This window comes from Acinonyx jubatus, chromosome D1 (assembly GCF_027475565.1).
Source record: "Acinonyx jubatus isolate Ajub_Pintada_27869175 chromosome D1, VMU_Ajub_asm_v1.0, whole genome shotgun sequence".
In the NCBI taxonomy this organism is placed as follows: domain Eukaryota; kingdom Metazoa; phylum Chordata; class Mammalia; order Carnivora; family Felidae; genus Acinonyx; species Acinonyx jubatus.
The window spans coordinates 5,585,657-5,599,671 of record NC_069390.1 but is presented as its reverse complement, the minus strand read 5'-3'; the positions used below and the strand labels follow the sequence as shown (position 1 = coordinate 5,599,671).

Here is a 14,015-nt window from a genome sequence, read left to right as displayed (position 1 = left end):
ATACATAAATACATAAAATTAATGAATGTATTTCTTAAAGATTATTATGACTGCAAATAAAAAGCAAAAAGGACCAAAGGCCATGAGGTCATCTGGGGCCTTTGGTGGCTCTAGTTTTTTTATTTTTTTAATTATTTTATTTTATTTTATTATTTTTTTGAGAGAGAGAGAGAGACAGAGAGAAGGCTCAAGTGAGCAAGGGCAGAGAGAGGGAGAGAGAGAGAATCCCATTAGGAGCAGAAGGAGAGAGAGAGGGAGAGAGAGAGAAGCGGGGCTCACCTGAAGCAGGGCTCGAGTTTACCGGAAGCAGGGCGGTGGCTTTAGTTTTTTAAACCAAATGATTAAGAACCCAAAAGATTCTTCACCCATTCGGCCTAGAAGTGGCCAACTCCCTCTCTGTCCCCGCAGACAGTCCCCACTGCACACCTGGGTACAATCAGAAAGGGACTAGGGAGGAGGGGATCAAAGGCAACAAACCTAAGCCCCCCCTTACCGTGTACTGTGCCCGCGCTGTGCTAACCCCCTCTGTGAGGCGTCAGAGACGGTGACAAGAGCCCCTGTCTTCATAAAGGGAACAGTGGGTCCAACAGGCACAATATTGGCCGCTGCATTAGGTGTGGGGCTTACTGATTAAGTGGGGGCAGGTGGCACAGCACTGAAAGAATTCACCTAAGGCAGAACAAAAGGGACAGGAGTTTATGGAACACCCTGCAGTGAGCAGCGAGCGGGACAGCAAAGGAGAGATTGCACAGGCGGTGGTGCGGGGCCAGAGTGAGGGAGTGTGGCGTGTATTTGGTACCTGTGACCGGTTGTAAGTAGCCCACTGGTCTGTTAGGGCCCCTGGCTCCATGAGCCTGTTTGCAGGCAGCTCGGCGGTCACTCTCAGCCCTTTTGCCTTTGCTCAAGTTTCCACTGCTCAAGCCTGTTGCCTAAAAGGGCCTCTACGGCAGGGTTTGGTGGAAGCTTTAAAGGCGAGAGGGAAGACGCACAGGAGGGAACTCTGAGGCCAGCCGCGGGGGCAGTGAGGGGTGGGCAGAAACGGCATGCAGGATTAGGAGGGGTTGCGGCGAGTCCCGAAGATTGCAGATGAGTTTGGCAGGAGTAGAAAACACCGTCCAGGCAGCCCACAGAGTCCCTGAAGGGTGTGAGTGCTCGTTACCCTGGAGGGCTGTGTCAGACAAGGGCAAGGGTAGACTGGTTTGAAAAGGATGCTTCCCGGGGTGAGGAATCCAAGGCCAGATGGGCCACCATTGAGAAGGGAAACCAGACGTCAACCCCAAGAGACGGTGCCACCAGGCAGATCCAAAGGGCAGGCGTGAGTCTGTGCACGAGGTGCAAGCACAGGGGCCACGAACTGAGAAGGTTGGTGATGTGGACTGGATTGTGCCCTCTCCAAATTCATGTGGTGAAGCCTTAAGCCCCCAGTATGCCTGTACTTGGAGACTGGGCAGTTGGGGAAGTAATTAAGGTTAGATGAAGTCGTAAGGGTGGGGCCCTAATCAGATAGGACAGGTTTCCTTACAAGAAGAGAAAAAGGGGCGCCTGGGTGGTTCAGTCAGTTAAGCGTCAGCCTCTTGATTTCAGCTCAGGTCATGTTCTCACCGTTTGTGAGTTTGAGCCCTGAGTAGGGCTCTGCACTGACAGTGCTGAGCCTGTTTGGGTTCCTCTGTCTCCCCCTCTCTCTGCCTCTTCTCTTTCTCTCTCTCTCTCTCTCTCTGTCTCAGACAAAGACGGAGAAGAAGGAGGAGACAAGACACTAGAGAGCACTCTCTTTTCCCATGGGGACCCAGAGGAGAAAGACCATATGAGGAAAAGCATTAGGTGGCCCTCTACAAGCCAGGACGAGAGGTGTCACTGGAAACAGACTTTGCCAGCACCTTGATCTTGGACTTCCGACCTCCATAACTGTGCAGAAACAATTGCTGCTGCGTAAGCCACTCAGTCTCTGGTATTTTGTTACGGCAGCCCCAGCAGACTAAGACAGCCGGGTTGGAAAGAGGGCGTCAAAGTGAGGCAAGGAGAGAAGGAGCAGCTACATGCTTTGCTGGGCTTCGTGCAAGACCTAAACGCGGACTCTTTTCCCAAAATTATTGTGAATTTCAAGACTGTAACAGCAGAGGATTAAACCGTGCACAGGCTGTATACATCCATGAAGACAGCTCAGAAGACAGGTTAGGATGGAGACCTTGAACTAATACAGGGGTCAGGGGTCTGTCTGTCCTGCAGGCCGGCGTCCTCCCACGGCCTAGTGCGCGAAGATGGCCAATTCAGACAGCACACCCAATTCAGACAGCAAGCAGAAGAACGCAATCAGAATTTAAATAACGTTGCCCAGAAAGTGCAGTTAGTACATGGGGCGCCTGGGTGGCTCAGCTGGTTGAGCATCTGACTTCAGCTCAGGTCATGACCTCACAGCTTATGAGTTCGAGCCCCACATCAGGTTCTGTGCTGACAGCTCAGAGCCTGGAGCCAGCTTTGGATTCTGTGTCTCCCTCTCTCTCTGCCCCTCCCCCGCTCATGCTGTCTCAAAAATAAACATAAAAAAAATTAAAAAAAAACCAAAGAATGTGCAGTTAGCACAGGCAGAGATTAATTCTGCAAGGAGAGTGAGGGTGAGAAATGAGCAAGCAGGAGGCAGGGGGCACCTTTTGGGCAACGTCAACATCCCTTTACCCCTCCCCTCAACAGCAGGCCCTCCAAGCCAGGTGTGGACCATGAGACAGCACAACTGGCCACACCGGGTTGGGGCAAGGCTGATCACCTGATCCACACCAGCCAATCAGAGTTCTCTCCAGAGAAGGTAGCACAGGTTGGGATTCTAGATGATGTTAACTGGGGGGCTTTGGGTGGCCCTTCTCCCCCATGAAGGGGCTGCAGAGAAGGAAGAAGGGAGCAGGGCCGCAGAGCGAAGCCACTGGGGTTCGTGATGGCCTCTCTGTCCCTGCTCCTTGTCCTTTATGGACATCTGGCTGCATTGCCGGGGCGTCTTGAGACGCTGGATCTTTCTGAGACACCCCCCCCCCCGCTCTTCTGCTTCAGCTGGCCTGAGTGGGTTTCTGTTACTTGGGGGCGGTGGGTGGGGGGGAGGTTGGAAAAGGCTTTCCAGAGAAGGGGGCGTGAGCTGGGTTTCCAAGGATGAGCAGGAAATAGGAAGTAGGTGACATGGTGTGAGAGTGGGGTTCCTGGTGGGTGCTCTGTGGAGAGCTTCCTTCACACTCCTTCAGGTTTGCTATTTTTACACAGAGAGTTCTCAGTTCCCGAGTGAGAGGCAATAAGAGGAAGTGGGAGAAGAAAGTGTATTTATTAAAAGACTGGATTTGGATCACAGGGTTTCTCTTCATTTCAGAGGGAGAACACTTCCTTTCCGATACTGAAGAAGCGTCTCTTCATTTGATTTTCTCCTGTCTGTCCTTTTAGTCATCGTCATCTGTTCATTCATCAGCTCCTTCCTCCTCCTATTTTCCCTTCTTATCACTGCTATTACGACCGCTACTATTCCTTAGTCGTTTGTTCAAATACCCCCTCTGCTACCTGCTAGTGTTTGCTTTTGGTCACACTTTTTTTTCAATGTTTATTTATTTTTGAGAGAGGGACAGAGAGAAGAGAGAGAGCGTGAGCTCTAGCGAGGGAGGGGCAAAGAGAGAGGGAGACAGAGAATCCAAAGCAGGCTCTGGCTGTCGGCGCCAAGCCCGACTCTGGACCCAAACCCATAAACCATGAGATCATGACCTGAGCTGAAGTCAGACACTCAACCAACTGGGCACCACCAAGTGCCCCATCCTTGGTCACATTTCTGTCTTCCTTGTGTGTGTGTGTGTGTGTGTGTGTGTGTGTATAAATATATATATATATATATATATATATATATATATATATATATATATATTTTTTAGTGGAAAATCATTTGATTTATTCTCTTACCAGGTAAAAGCCAAAACCACAGTTAAGTACAAATTGTAGGAGCGTCAAATACATGAATTCCTTCATCAGATCTCATTTATAATTTGTCAGAAACCATTCTTTCTTTAAAAATAACTCCTTTTTTCCAGATTTATGGAGATACGATCAACATAGAACATTGTGTACATTTAAGGTATACAATGCATTGATTTAATATACTTAAGTATTGAAAAATGATCCATAGCGCTAATACGTCTATCGCATCACATGATTACTCTTTCTTTTTTGGAGTGAGAACATTTAAGATTTTTCTCTCATGGCAACTTTCCAAGTGTATAATACAGTATTATTGACTGTAATCACCATGCTGTACATTAGGTCCCCAGAAGCTATTCATCCATAACTGGAAATTTATACCCTTTGACCAACATCTATCTCCCCACTCCCCATTCCCCCGCCCTGGTAAGCACCACTCTACTCTCTGCATCTCTGAGTCTGGCTAATTTTTTTTTACAAGCTTATTTAAATATTTGCTTATTTGTCTGTTTGTTTATTTGTGACGGGGACAGAGAGAGAAGGAGAGAGAGAATCCCAAGCAGGCTCCATGCTGTCAGCACAGACCCCCACACGGGGCTCAATCCCATGAATCGTGGGATCATGACTTGAGCCAAAATCAAGAGTCAGAGGCTTAACCGACTGAGCCACTCAGGCACCCAGTCTGGCTATTTTAATTCCATGCATAAGTGAGATCATATGGTATTTGTCTTTCTCTGACATATCACTTAGCGTAGTGTCCTCAAGGTTCATCCGTGTTGTCACAAATGGCAAAATTTCCTTCTTCCTCATGGCTGAATAATATTCCATTGTACCTGTCTTCTACATCTTCTTTATCCATTCGTCAACTGACAGATACTTAGGTTGTTGCCATATCTCTGACCTGGTGGAACAGTTATGAAAGGCATTGCAGGAGAGGGTTTTGAAGGATGAAGAGGAGTTTTATATGGAGAGAAACAGGTAAAAGGCATTCCAGGCCAAAGGAATTGCATTGAGCAAAAACCTGGAGGCAAGAAAGATTTGGTGCATGTGGGGAATAGTTACTAAGGCATTATGACTGAAGTTTAAAATGTATGGCCCGAGGGACAGGGAGGGCTAGACAAAAAACTGAAGGTACAAGTGAGAAAATACTACAAAAATATCTGACCTGATTTCTGGCTTCCCAAGACATTAAGAGAAAATATTTTGCCACCTCCCAGGCTAGAAAAAGAAAAAGCAGTCTTAAGAATTACCCAGAAGAAGAATCTTCACTCATTCATTTCTCCCCCTTGGAAGCCTCCAGGCCAACTCTATCCCAGGCTCCATCGAGGGGGGGGGGGGTGGGTGGCATGATTTCTGAGCTAGTCACCTTGCCCAAGTCCAGGCTCCACCTTTGTCCTGCTAGGTCTTAAGGGGTGGATAGGACAGGTTAGAGCCAAGGGAGGAGTCACAGTCTAGACAGTAGGCATTGTGATGTAGCAGGAGGTGGGCGGTGCCAGCCCCCCTGAACCCTAGGTCCCCTAGACTCCTTCCTGGGCTCATGCCCTTTGTCTTACCAGGACTGTTCTGGCTCTGTGTTAGCTGCTTGCCCAGCACCCTGCCGGTGACACCTGCCACCACCTCTAAATGCTTTCTGTGACTGCCTCGCATCCTGCTCTTGCCTACAAGGCCCTGACGCCCCTCTCTGGGCATTCTGGGGGAAGATAGCCTCAGCTATGGCTCAGGGTCTGGGGAGGGTTTGGGAGGTACATTCCTGTGATTCTTCTATCCTGTTTTAACAGGGTCTGTTGGTGATGGTGCCACACATTTTTGGTCTCACCCCCAAACATGCTGAGCCAAGGGAACCCCAGGCCTGATGAAGTAGGGAAAGGGCTTGGGGGCCAAGGTCACTTAAGACTTTCCTAAAGCCTCAGGTTCTCCTCCTGAAGGCAGCATCCCACAACCCGTCATGCCAACTGTGTCGTCATGTCACAGTAAATAGGATTCTTTACCACGCTACATTGAGGTGCAGTTTACTAGTTGACAAAATATTTGTGCAGGATCAAATATTAACTCTGCTTTTCTTTTCTTCATTTGAGGGCAATAATTTCCCCCAGGTATCAGGTGTTGTAGGCCCTTTCAAACTGCGTTGGAGGCACTGGGCTGTCTTTGAAGAGCTTCCCACAGAAGTCCCCCCAACCCCTCGGCCCTCTGGGAGCCTCATGCTCTGAACCTCACAGTGTCCCCTGTCACAATCCCACCCTTGGTGACAAACCTCCTGTGAAATCAACATTCTCATTAGGTGTAAGGGACTTGTCTCCCAGTCTGGCCCAGGCACATAACAGGTGCTTAAGAAATGTGCCTTGACTGTCTTCTCATGACACTGTTCCTCCTCCAGCAGGGCCTGGAGATGGAGGGAGCTTGGGCCTGCAGGACCGGCCTGACCTCGTGCCCCACACTTCTTGGGGGCTGCCCCCTCATCTCGTGGCTCCTCACAGCAAGCCTGTGAGATGGCAAAGATGAGGAGTGCCCATTGTATAGGTGGGAAAAGTGAGGTTCTTAGGTAGGGTCCCCAGTGGCAAGAAACCAACTGCAAAAGGCAGAGGGAGACCCAGCCGCCAGTTGCCTCAGCAGCTGGACCACTGGTAAAGACAGAGACTCAGAGTCTGGGGCCCTCCATGATCAAGGGAAAGGTGAGGCACCTGGAAGAGTGCAAGCCGGGGGTCAAGGGCAGGAGAAGGCAAGGGGAAGCCCAGGTCCAGGGAAGGAGGCCCCAGGACTGGATGGGCCAGGAGGCTGGAGCCTTGGAGCTGAAGCCAGGTGCTAGTGCTGGGTGGCAGAAAATTCCAGCCACTTACCCCTCTCATCCCAGCAAAAAGATTCCTTGCAATGCGCATTTAAGCCTTTGAGCTGAAGTCCACATTACTGGAGCCCACAAGGCCCGACGTGGCCCCTCTCCACCTCCACAGCCCCATCTTGCTCCTTTCCCCTCCCCAGTTGAATTTCTTTCCCTCAACACATATTTACTGGGCACATTCCAGGTGCTGAACATGCAAGGTTGATCAGATCAGACCCCCTCCCTGCTTTCATGGAGCTTACAGCCCAGCAAACTGAGCTTCCTTCTTTTCAGCCCAGTTTCCTCTGTTCGGCATGCCTTCTCCCACCCGCTTTGCCTAGCCAATGCCTGGTCATCTTTCAGGTCTTAGCGTAAAGGTCACCTCCTCCAGGAAGCCCTCTGGGAACCCCTTCCCCTTCAGATTGGGTGAGCCACACTCCTTTACATTCCCACCATGCTCTGTACTCCCTTATCACATTGTCTTGTACCTTCTTGGTTACAAGTTAGCCTCCTCTGTCAGACTGTGAACTTCAAGAGGGTAGGGTCTGTCTCATTCATGGGCCCTCAGACCAGCCTTCATCTGAAAATGTAGGCACTTAAAATGCCAGCAGGGGAATGGGGCAAAAGAGCCTTGAAATCAGCACCATGGGCCACAAAAATGATAAGAGCCATCACTTACAAGAGCCACACTCCAGATTGTAACTTGTCTAAGGAGGCAGTTATGGTTGTTTGGCAGTTTGAGGAAACTGAGGCATAGAAAAGGTCAAGAAACTCAACCCACGGTCACATAGTGACTCTGGTGCTCTGAACCGTACGTGCTGCCTCTGAAGGTTGTGGAGAAGGTTAGCAGATGGAAGATTCTTAGTGTGACGTAGGCACATGCTAAAAGGGGGCTGAAGTGGTTGTTCCCCAAGGAGAAGGGACCCTTGGGACAGAAGTTGGGGCTTTGAGGTCCAGGAGAGTCAGCCTTTTTTTTTTTTTTTAATTAAAAAAAAATTTTTTTTAATGTTTATTTATTTTTGAGACAGAGAGAGACAGAGCCTGAACGGGGGAGGGTCAGAGAGAGGGAGACACAGAATCCGAAACAGGCTCCAGGCTCTGAGCTGTCAGCACAGAGCCCGACGCGGGGCTCGAACTCACGGACTGCGAGATCATGACCCGAGCCGAAGTCGGCCGCCCAACCGACTGAGCCACCCAGGCGCCCCAAGTCAGCCTTTCTTTTGGGAAGTGGCAGCAAGAATCTACTTGTTATTCTTGAGTTCTGGGCCTCAGGGGATGAGATCTATGTCTCCCAGGTGACAGGCTCCAGAGTCTGGCAGGAAAGGGGGTGTGGGTGGCTTGAGCCAGAGTAGGTCAGGGTAATCAAGTCACTGGGTGGGGTAGGGAGAGACCCAAGGCTGGCTGCCGGGGAGAGAGGCCCAGCCAGGCAAAGTATAGGGTCTCGGGACGGAAAGAGGCCCTTACGGATCACCTGTAACAAACTCCATCCAGTGCTGAGGTCTCTTATCTATGGTCTCCTTTGGTGGGAGCTTGGTGCCTCTTGGGGATGCTTTCGCTTTGGGAGACTCTGACCGTGAGCAAGTTCTTGTTTCTGCTGAGCTGACATCTGCTTCCCAAAGCTTCTTCTGACAGGTGGTGTTCAAGGCGCAGTTGGATCACACCTCCCTCTTCTCCCTACAGCCCTTCCGGAGCTGAGTGAGCCATCCAGACCTTTCTGGTTTTCAGCCAAGATTCCTACCTCTCTCCTCTTTGCCCCAACCCTGCCATTCAAGGCCTTCAGGCCTTGGGTTCATCCCCTTCACTCCCCCTGGGCTCCTGGCCCACAACCTCCCTCCCTGGGCTGAGGCCCCATCAGCCATTTAGCTGGACGCTGAGCACACCAGATGGTCCTGCCTTGGACCCTCAAGTATGAGGTCCTCCCGACCCTTCTCTTCCCTGCGTGGTTCCAGGCCCATGTCAAGTGTGGCCTTGGCTGAGAAGCTTTCTCTGGGCCTTTCCGCCCCCAGACTCCCGTGGCACTCTGCTCGGTGCTCTGGCACAGGTTGGGGTTCGTGCCATCTGTATTAGGGGCTGCTATAACAAATGACCACAAGCTTGGCAGCTTAACAACAGAAGTCTATCCTCTCACAGTTCTGGAGGCCAGAAGTCTGAAATCGACGTGTTGTTAGGGCTGGTTCGGTTCCCTCTGGAGGCTTGAGGGAGACTCTCTTCCAAGCCTGTCTCCCTGCTTCTGGTCGTGACCAGCAACCCTTTTTTCGCTTGGGCTTTCTACATCCACCCTCTGCCTCGTCTTCACACGGCCTTCTCTCTGTGTCTCTGTGTCTGTGGTCTTCCCTTAAGAGGCCCCCAGCCATCGGATTTAGGGCTCACTCTATATCCAAGGCAATCTCACCTTGAGATCCTAAATTATCTCAGCAAAGACCTGATTCCTAAAAAAGGTTACATTCACAGGTGCTGGGGGTTAGGACTCGGACATATCTTTGGGGGCCGGAGCAGGGGCGGGGGGGTTGCACAGTTCATGCAGCTACACTATCCCACCAGCCTAGGAGCGTTCAGCGATCAGGAACAGTGTCGCCTTCACCTCTGCATCCCCATAGACAGTGCTTGTTGGGAGAACATTATTGATGAACTCAGTGACTGGGAATCCAAACAGTGTGCCCAGAGCAGATACCTGGGAGGTTGGGGGGGGGGGGTGAGTGGATGGAATGGGGGGCCACAGACACCACGGGCTAGCTTCCCTACCTCCCCAGCACCAGCTTCTCTGGAGATGGCTAGAGAAGGGCCCCCTGCCAGCCTGCCTTCTGCCTGGGCACCGAGGCCGGGCTGTGAGCGAGGCATGTCCCTGGCGCCTGGGACCTGGTGGGAACCTGGAGCCTTGTGGGTGAGACCCAGGCTGGAGGATAAAGGCTGAGGGGAAGGAAAGGGGTGGGTGCTGGGCTGGTCACACAGCTGTTTTCATTCAAATGGAGGCAGCAACAAGGTTTGTCATGGGCGTCTGAGGACACAGATGGGCCTAAGCTTCCTGTCTTGCCCTCCACAGGCATCTGGGAACACCTCCTACAGTGGTGTTTCCTGGCAGCTGGGAACGCCTAAAACAGGGGCAGGAGTAATGCAAGGACAGTCCCAGCCGGTGAGCGTGGGCCTCAAGAGGGAGGTGGGAAGAGTCACAGCAAACTTGGGCCTCCAAGCCACAGAGGCAGATGGACAGACAGATACCCAGCAGGGGAGAGTGGCCGGCAGACAGGTCTCTGTGGGCACGTCCTGGGTGGCTGCAAAGGGCCCCCCACCTCGCCTTACATCCAGAGCTACACTTCCACTTGAATTTCCTCTGCCCTAACGTCAGCGGCAGCTCCCTCAACCAAGAGGCTCTGAACTACGCATGAATGAGGCAGCCTGGGTGTCCTGTGGGTGCAGAGACTCATCGTCCCCTGAGCGGAGTGTTACAACAGTGGAGCTGGGGAGAACGAGTCCCTGCCCCCAAACACACATCTCCAGGCCCTCCCCAACCTGGGTCCCAGCCCCTTGGCCTCATGCTCTCTGCACTCAGCTGGGGAATTCTCCAAGGAGCTGTGCTGGAGACACATCCTTACCCTGACGAGGATGAGGGAGGCATGCAGGATCAGGCAGGGTGGGTGCCCTCGGGTACGATGGGATCCCCAACTAGGAACAAAGGGAAGTTAAGGGGCTTCTTGGAGAGAGACAGCGTCCAGGATCTGGGGCCTGGTACGGGGGCTCTACATGGACCGTGATTTCAGCTTTACTGGACCTGGGTTCTCTGTCAGCAAAAAGAGTTAATTATAGCATCAACCTGGTGGGATTAAATGAGATCGTGAAAATATAAAGAGGGTTTGAAACAGGCCTGACAGATCCCAGCTGTTGTGGCTTTCACTACTGGAATCCCTTCGCGTTTGGATCTTTATAAAGTTCCTCCCTGTACGTGAGCGGAAAAAACTGTGCAAGGACGGGGAGGAGGGGGGCCGGAGAAAGCAGGGGAGGCCTGGCTGGATTTCACTGGGAAGCTGAGGAGCTCATGGCTGGAGAGAAACATCCTCTGCACCAAGAGGCAGGGTGAGGGCAGGCGGTGCGAGAGCCCCAAACAGAGCACTCAGCAGAGTCTGGAGCCAGGTAGAGAGAGATTTGGGGAGCAGCAGGCATGGGTAAGAGAAGACGGGAGGAAAGGATTTTTGCTGGGCATTATGCACTTCTTTGGCATTTTCTAGAGAAGCTTTTGGAAAAATGTAAATAACTTTTCAGCCATTTCAGATGCTAGACTAGTGTTTCTTTAAACGTGGAAGACAGAGTCTCTAAGTGGCACATATTATCAAAAAGGGGCATCACAGAATCTCCCCGAGGCAAGCTTGTTCTGGAACTACACTCTATTTTATGAGCCTCATGGATGGCGTAGAAGGAATGACAGCACCTTCTCTTCTTAACTGGTTGTTGTGCCCCCAAGATAGACCCTAAATCTGTCCACTCCTCTTCCTGACAAAAGTCAGTTCCGGCTCAGCCAGTTAAGCATCCGACTTTGGCTCGGGTCATGATCTCACAGAGCAGGAGTTTGAGCCCTGCCTCTGGCTCTGTGCTGCCAGCACAGAGCCCCCTTCGGATCCTCTGTCTCCCTCTCTCTCTCTGCCCCTCCCCTCTCTCTCAAAAATAAATAAACATTTAAAAAATAAACAAAAACTCGGTTCCAAGCTCTCACCTTCTCTGCTTGAATCCTGCAATAGCTTCCAAACTCTTGCCCTCTATCCCTGTTCCCCAGAGTAGCCAGAGAAGAAATCACGAGAACTGACATTACATCATGGTGGTCCCTACTCCTTCTGAGGGGACTTTTATCGCCATTGCCTAAACCTGCCAGGCCCTCTGATTGCACAAGGCTCCCCGCTGCCCCAGGGCCTTGACACTCGCTGTTTCCTCTGCCTGGACTGCCCCAGAGTCCTATCGTTGTAGGTCTAGCTCAAATGTCACCTCCTCAGAAGCCTTCCTTGACCACCTAGCCACTCTCTGTCACGTCACCCTGCTTACTGGTCAAGTTATCAAAGTCCGTTAAGTATCTTGTTACCTTGCTTGTTCACCTCTTATCTTCCTCACTAGAGTATAAGCCCCGGGGGCAGCGCCCTGTCTGCCTCCTTTCAGGAGACCCGTTGGCTGGCCCTACCTTTCCTGGGTCCAGGAAAGCAGCAGATAGAGGAGAAGACAGGGAGTCCCTGGCCAGGGCATAAGCCACACTTGCTGTGCTGAGCGACATGATCCCAGAATATGGCGGAATACTAGAGCCACCAGAAGCTTGGGAACTGATTCACCCTCAAGCCAGCCCTCTTCCCAGACGTCTCTGCAGAAGGCAGTGCACCCCCACCCCCCCATTCCCCATGCCTGCTTCTGGCCTTCCTGAAGCTGGTTACTCAAGACCCGCCTGGGTGCATTAGCTTCCTTTTGCCACACAAAATAAAAAATTACTGCACAATCGAGGCTTAAATTTATTCTCCTGCAGTCTCGAGGTCAGGAATCCGAAATGGGTCTTACAGGGCTAGAATCAAGATCTCAGCAGGATTAGTTCCTTCTGGAAGCTTGAGAGGAGAATCCATTTCCTTGCTTTTCTCCTGTTTCTAGAAGCTGTCCTCATTCCTTGGCTCATGGCCCGGCATCACTTGGCCTTTTGTCGCTTGCCTATTCTCTGACTCCGGCCCTCCTGCCTCGCTCCTATAAAGGCCCCTGCGATCACGCTGGGCTCACGGTGATAATCCAGGATACTCTCATCGCAAGACCCTTAACTTAATCACACACGCAACTTCCCTTTTACAACGGGAGGTAATATTCACGGTTTGGGGGATGAGAATATGGTCATCTTCAGAGGGCCATTATTCAGCTACAACCTGGGCACCCCCAAAATAGACCTCAGTGAACTGAACCTCAGACTATGCTTCCCAGAGCCCCAGGATGGAGAGGAAGCTCTGGCTTCAATGGGAACAGATCCCTTTGATTTGTTTCATAAAGAAAGGGTTCTGGGCATAAAATTTGAAAATCACGAACACGGCTGTGAGGGCCTGATCTTCCCCTGCTGTTCAGCACCCTGCCCCCCCCCGCCCCCACCGGCAGCTCTGCCCCTCCTCTGCTGCTGCTTACTCTGCACATCCCCACATCCCCCACCATCCTGGCTCCCAGCTACCATCTGTGGCGACACCCTGCCCAGACCCAGGGGCCACTGGGGCCAAGGGGTTAAGAAGCCTTGGTGCCTGCCCAATGCTGAGCGGGTCCCCCTAGCTCTAAGCACTTGGGGCCCCTAATGGTGTCCCCAGCTCGCCTTCGCACCTCGGACCAGCACTGTAGTCCGCCAAGACAATGATGAGGTTGAGGTGGGAGATGCCACGGAAGGAGCAGAGTGTGGCCAAGAGGGCACCAGGGGTGGGTAGCCTGGGAAAGGGGTGGGGGAGGCACCGGGCACCCTACAGGGCCTGGGCTTTGGAGGTGGGGGTGGAGACAGAGTGCCACAACCCCCATCCACCGTTAACTCATGGCATGACTCCTCTCCTGCGCTCTGCCTGTTTCCCCCATCAGCCTTAGAGTGTGACAGAGTGAATGAGAAAATGGGAGGCACGAATCCAGCCAGCCAGTTTGGGGATTCTGGCAGGGAACCCAGCACATCTCTACATTGTCCAGGCCCTGGCTGGCCACTCCTTGCCCTGCATCTTGAGACTTGTCACCTCCGAGGGCCCGACTCTTTCATTTTTGGACGGGCTCAGCCCTAATGCCCCTGGGCATGAGCTCTGAGGTCAGGCAGATGTAAACGTGAATTCCCATTATGTGCAAGTGGCTTCCCTTCTCTGAGCTCAGTGCCTTCATCCGTAAGACGGGGATGAGCCTCACAAGGCTGGAGGGGCAGTAAAGGGGCGCATGAGTGGCATACAGCAAGCCCTCAGCCAATGGGAGCCGCCGCTGTTACCTGACCCCATATTTTCTTGAAGTAATCATACCGAACTGGGATTCAAGCAAAGTATTTTCTTGGCTGTTACACCATGTAATCCTCACAACAGTTGGTGATATCGGGACAGATGATCCCAGTTTATGGAAGGGAATGGGATAACTGAGGCCAAGCACAGAGAACTTTCCAGAACTCACAGGTAGAACTGGGAGTTTCTTCTGAGGTGGTCCTGGCTTCTGGGGGTGGGGTGAGAGGGAGTCCGAACAGCTGTGGGACTCTTGGGAATGGCCGAATGGGAGCGAATGTGACACCCAGGACATCCACAGTGGAGACCCACGATTCCAGAGC

General features: G+C 52.0%; 1 long non-coding RNA gene across 1 annotated transcript; it reads right to left on the bottom strand.

The window, feature by feature from the left end:
* Window positions 1-4,580: 4,580 nt before the first annotated feature.
* Window positions 4,581-5,828, bottom strand: LOC113595518 (uncharacterized). Its single transcript, XR_003416051.2, has 2 exons — window positions 5,187-5,828; window positions 4,581-4,837 (listed from the first exon to the last, which is right to left on the bottom strand). It is a non-coding gene; the product is annotated as an uncharacterized LOC113595518 (long non-coding RNA).
* Between the last annotated feature and the right edge of the window lie 8,187 nt (window positions 5,829-14,015).